The 6000-nt window shown below is 45.7% G+C and overlaps 1 long non-coding RNA gene across 1 annotated transcript in view; it reads right to left on the reverse strand.

Moving 5' to 3' along the window:
- Window positions 1–5737: 5737 nt before the first annotated feature.
- Window positions 5738–6000, reverse strand: part of LOC103592851 — a 2078-nt gene continuing 1815 nt past the window's right edge. Inside the window, exon 2 of the long non-coding RNA XR_550691.1 lies at window positions 5738–5879. This is a non-coding gene — a long non-coding RNA (uncharacterized LOC103592851). The remainder of the gene's footprint in view (window positions 5880–6000) is intronic.

Raw genomic sequence — 6000 nt, forward strand, 5'->3', positions numbered from 1 at the left:
ACCTTCACAGGATCCCTGGGGCTCCCCAGAGCACAGATTACAGACTTCCGTGCTTTGCTATGAAACAAAGCTTTGACGATGTGGTGCGGGTGATGGATCTTGGGGGAGGCCCACTGAGGGCTGGAGACTTTGGAGGAAGCATCTTGGAAGAGAGGAGACATGAATTGTCCCTAAAAGGGAAGTCACACTTAGATCCATGAAGAAGGGGGGACACTACATGACAGGGTGGAGGCCAGGAATAATATGAGTGCAGGCCATGGGTGCAGGTGAGGGGGCGGGGTGTCAGTCAGGGTCCAACCAGGAAGAGCTGTTGTACTCAAGCTGGGTAACTGAGTTTAGTAAAGGGGCAGTTGACCAAGATGTGGGCATGGTTAAGGGAAAACAATAAAGGATGGTGCAGAATCTTGGGCTAGTGGCAGCTGCGAGCATTACTGGGGGCAAGAGGAAGTTTCGGCTCCTGGACCCAGAGAGAGAGCTGGACCCCTGACAGGAGACATGGCCTTTGGTAGAGGGATGCAAGCTATCCCTCATGACCTTCAGGGAGGAAGCCAGGGAAATAAATTCCCCAACTTCATTCTCCCTTTCCTGACAGTGCCTCTCATTGTCCAAATCCAGCTAGAAGCCAGAAGCCAAAGGAGCCAATAAAGATCTGCCTCCTAAAGCTCAGAGGATGGCAGAAAAGGGTGGAGAAGGCATTTGGAGAACAAATAGAAAATAACCACAGAGAGAGCTGCTGGGTTAGGGCCCAAGGACCAGAATCAGTTAGCTGTTGCTCCAGCAATGTTGCATCATGAACAACCCCCAAAACTCAATGGGATATGCAGTCATCCCTCAGTTTCTGCAGGGAATTGGGTCCAGGACCTTATTTGTGTGGATACCAAAATTCCCCTGGTATAAAATGATGTAGTATTTGCTTATACCCTATGCACATCTCTACTTAAGATACCCAGTACAGTGTGCTATGTAAATAGTTGTTATACTGTATTGTTTAGGGAATAATGACCAAAAGAAAAGCTGTACATGTAGATGCAATTTTTTTCTGAATATTTTCAATCCCTTGGTTAGTTGGATCTATGGATGGGGAACCCACAGATGCAGAGGGCAGACTGTAAGTAGCATTAAGCATTCGTTCTCACGTGCCAATGGGCTGGCCGATCTCAGTTGGTCTTGGCTGGGCTGGCTCTGCTCTGTGTGTGTTCACTCTAGGGCACAGGCTGCAGGGTCAGCAGTTACCCAGGGACGTGCTTCTCATGGTGATGGTAGATGTGCAAGAGGGCAAATCCGATTACCCTAGCGCTTTTCAGGGCTTTGGTCATATCACATTCACCAATATTGGCCAAAGCAAGTTGCACAGCTGAACCCAAGTCAAGGGTCAGGAAAGTATACTCCTCCCGTAGAGATGGGATAACTGCCAGGTTTCGTGGCAAAGGGGGTGGATTTGGGGAGGTGTGAAGAATTGGAGCCAATAATTCAATCCACCAAAGTCTCCATAGGAGGGCGAGGTGGAAAATACTAGTGTTATATTGTGGCTGGCTTTGGATGGTGTGACTATTTCCACTCCTCTTCCACCCACATCCATTCTTCCTTCCTCTCGTACTAGAACTTTTAGCTTGGCATATGACTGTGGTTCCCAGTGGAAGACTGGATTTCCTTGACTCCCTTGCAGTTAGGTGAAACCATGTGACTAAGTTCTGGATAAAGAGATGTGAGCGGGAATGATGTGTGTGACCCTTGCCCTTAAGGAGAGAAATTTCACTTTCCCACGTCTCCCTTAAGTAAGCCTGCTGCCTGGAATGTGGATGTAGTGCTGAGTCCTCCTGGGCCAGGCAAGAGCAGCGATGGCTGAGAGAGGGTGAGGCAAGACTGTGGAGGGTGTGCGTCGAGTTAGGCGCAAGGGAAAGAAGCCTCCATCTCATTTAGGCTGTTGTTATTTGGGGTCTTCATTTCAGCAGCCAAATCTGTAATTAATACAAATTGATAGGAAGCTCTACTGTGACACCTAAAGGAAGGAATTACACAGAAAGAGGTACAAATTATTATTTTTTTTCAGCATTTACTGGTAGGTCTAAGGGATCAGAGCTGCAGTAATTTTATTTTTTTTCCATGTCACCCATCTCCAATTATTTGAAAGGAACCATTCTCGGAGAGGTGATTGTCAATGCAAAGTCCCCTAATGATATCAGGACAAGCAATGCCAGGACTTGTCCTTTTGTGGGCAGGGGGCTTGGGGGGAAAGGAAAGAGATGGGGGAGAGAGGTAGTTGCTGCTTGTGTGAATACATCTTACAACTGGAAGGTAGAGAGCGAGAGTCAAACCCGGGCCTTACTGGCTCCAAAGCCCATGCTCCATTCCTTCAACACTAATGAGATCAGAGGACTCTGGGAGAGGTCCAGCTGCTCTAGACTCCAGCATGGTTTCTCCAGGCTAGACTTCTCTGGGCATGCATGGCATGGGAAGCCAATGACTCTTGCCCTTTGCTCGTTGACACTGAAGGGACTGGTCTAGTACTTTTATGTGAAGTGTGCAAATCAGGATTTCCATACCACCTCCCTGGTTCTGTTAGGAAGAGAGGGTATTCTTGATGGCTCATCTGATTTCTGGTGGCCAAAACCAAAATACGAAGGAAAATGCCTAGGCTGTCAGTAAGGTCACTGTTTAAGCACAGGAGACAGCATGGCAGAGAGGAAGACAGGTGGCAGTGGGTTCAAATCTCAGTTCTCAGGGAAATTATTTAACCCATTTGATCTTCAGTTTCCTTGCAAAGGGGCTGGAGACAATATATGTCAAGTTCCTAACCCATAGAAAGTGTTATTAAAGTGGCTATAGAGCCAGCGCTCTGTAGTTATTTATGTCGTGCCTGGCCCAGCTCCTTTGCTCTGTGGCATAGGAATTGATTTTAAGATTGTACGAATCCCTGAAACTTTCAGGCATGATGTAGTGGGGCACAGGCAATAAGTGATGATTAGAAACTATAGTAAGCTCTGGCAGCAAGTATTGGAAGACTGGCCAGAGGACAATTCTCCATCTCTGGCCAGGAGGACTAAATTGAGACCCTTTGGTTAAGCCCATTTAATAACCTGTCTGAATTGCTGGAAGAAGCCCCAGCCCTGACTCCTGCACATGTTGCACAGTGATCCCTGCCTTGCAAACTTACGGCTATTAAGTCCTTGGAGGAGGCTGGAAGCTGGGATATAATCCTGGCTGTGGAAGGCAGGATAGACAGATCATTCATGCAACCATCCACTGAAAAATGCAAAAACCAGGGGAAACCTCTGAGGAATTAAAGTTTGATTTCTTAAGCCCGCTTTTCTCTGTCCTTTTGCCCACCTGGTGTAACCTGGACATGCTAATACTTACTTAAACGAGAGCATGTAGGAGAAGAGAAAGGATGGACAAATAGAGCAAAATATCATCATCTGCCTTGTGATTTAGAAAGAAATATGCTGCCCTTGCATTCGGGATTCGCCCCCGAGAAATGGAACTATTGTACAGAGAAACAGCTTCTTAGGAAGACTGAGAAGTTTGCCTGTTCTTCTAAAATCGTTGAGTATGGCAATAAGAAATGAGATACCCCACCACACTACCATTTAGAAAAGGGCTCTAGGGCTGGCCCGGTGGCGCACCGGAGAGTGCGCTGCTTGGGAGCGTGGCAGCACTCCAGCCGAGGGTTCGGATCCCATGTGGAGACCGGTTACCGCTCACTGGCTGAGCGCGGTGCGGGCGCAACACCGAGGGTTGCGATCCTGTTACCGGTCAGTAAAAAAAGACAAAAAGGAAAAAAAAAAAAAAAAGAAAGAAAAGAAAAGGGCTCTAAAGCTTTTTTCTGACTCAGGGCCATATTTTGGTAAAGAGAATGAATCTGGTTTGCTATCCGATTCTCTTTACTCAATCTTTCATTCATTTTGATATACATGTATTTTATATACATATATGGTCTTTTGACCAACTATTAGCAACATGAATTCCTTCATATCTCCTGCTTGGCTTCTCTTACTCTTTAATTCTTTTAAGATTTCATAACTGACCAGCCACGTTCACCTTTCTTGTTAATTCAGTAATTTTTAGGCTTCTCAACTAATCTGTAGATCATCTAGTGCAGTGAAGATTTCTTCTGTATTACCCAGAGCACTTGGTGCTTAGTGTTGGCATGGAAGGAGGAATCAGTTCTGCCTGCAGGGTGGGTTTGTTGGGAAAGGATGCAGAGAATAAGTGATGCCCAGGCTGAGTCTTACAGAGGTATGCCGCAGGTAAAGCAGGTAGGAGGGGAAATCTAGGTAGAGGATGGAGGTGACAAGTGTGGCAGAAAGTGCAGGGAGTGTGGTGTGGCTGTTCTGGTGCATGAAGAGGGGAGCTGCAGCTGGAGGGAGGGCAGGAGGCGGAGATGGGAACCAGGCACCAAGGATTTATTGCCCCTGCATGTATGTCCTGCAGGCAACTTGGGACCCTTTGGAAGGTTTTAAGCTGGAGGTAAGGGGTAGGATGAACAGTTTGGAGACACGGAAATGGGGGACATGATCAGATTCAATTTTTTGAAAGCAATTGTGACAGGAATGTGGGCAATGGGCAAGTCATAAACCTGAGCTTCAGTTTCTTCATTTCTAAAGCAGGGACAACAGGTTTGAATGAAAATTAGAAGAGATAATGTGAAAGTATTATTATATGACTTTGGGTCATGAATAAGTTAACATGCTTGCTTTCTCAAGAAGAGATCAGTTTTGTCACCTGATGCAAAATACACATTCTTGGTGTTGTTACCTGATTTATATAGCTGTCCTCTTGCTTAAACATCTGTTGTTTTTTAATTGGGAGCAGCTATTACTATTTGTTCTCTGCTTCAGCTTAAACTGTAACTGCTTTAAATTGGAAGGATGGGAGGGAAGTCAGTGAACACTGATCATAGAAGAGAAAAAAAATTTTTTTTTGCACCTCATGCATTCATTCTTTCAAGAGCCATTTAGAGAGAAAAATGTTTTCCATTTTCTCATAGTACATACCCAGCCAGTTGCCTGAAGACCTCATATTTTTCTAAAACTCTCCTCTCCAAAAGAGCATCACTTGTGAGTAGTTGAATAGAAAACCTAGTGTATAAATAGCTAAATATACAGGATGGATATAAGGCATCTTCTGTGATATTCATCTGATTTTATTCAATGTTATTTGGGACACTGGTTTCTAAAGAAAATGAGAATATTTCCAAAGCCTGGGTCTGAATCCCGTCTCTCCACTTTGTGGTGGTGTGACCCAGGAAGTCACGTCACCTCCCTGAGCCCCGTGTAAAGTGGGGAGTGTAATAAGGCTACTTCACAGGGCCACTGGATCAGGGGAGACAGCACGATCGATGCACTTAGTACAGTGCCTGACAGATAATAAGCACGTGATAAGTCAGTAGGGCTGGGAGAGGACCAACTTCAGCTGCGGAAGCTAGCACTAGTCTATTCTGACACGGACATCAGATATTTAATTTCGGGTTTCTTCTGAAGACAAGTCTTAACTGACATTTGAAAAACAGAGCACAAAGAAGAGGATTGAATTTTGTATAAAAAAGTTCTTGAGCCTGAAGAGGTACTGGAGTCTGGTGCCTGCCTTGTGTCCCAGGCCTCAGCAATTTGGGCCCAGGTGACAATGGGTCCTGCCAGTCTAACCAGGCCACACAGACAGGAAAGCAGGACATCAGATGCTAAGGAGATCACCACTCCACGAATGGTGATCGTGGGCAAAACAACACAGTCCACACAGCTGCAGGTGGGAAAGTCAAACTGTCTTTATTCTTTCACCATTTTATTTGGGACAGGTAGCAGCATTGCCTGGGAAGACCCTTGGGAGCGGAGGGGAGGGAATCTGTTGGATGGAAATCTTACCTTTTAGCATATTTTTAATGCCTAATTTCAGCACTTTTTACATTAGACTTTTCAGTGGCAAGTCAAGGAGTAGACGGAAGATGGGCACGGAGGAAAGGTTCTTTGGAGAAGTTCAGCATAATGGCCAAAACTTCATTCTTGC

This window comes from Galeopterus variegatus, unplaced genomic scaffold, assembly GCF_000696425.1.
Source record: "Galeopterus variegatus unplaced genomic scaffold, G_variegatus-3.0.2 Scaffold1225, whole genome shotgun sequence".
Classification (NCBI taxonomy): domain Eukaryota; kingdom Metazoa; phylum Chordata; class Mammalia; order Dermoptera; family Cynocephalidae; genus Galeopterus; species Galeopterus variegatus.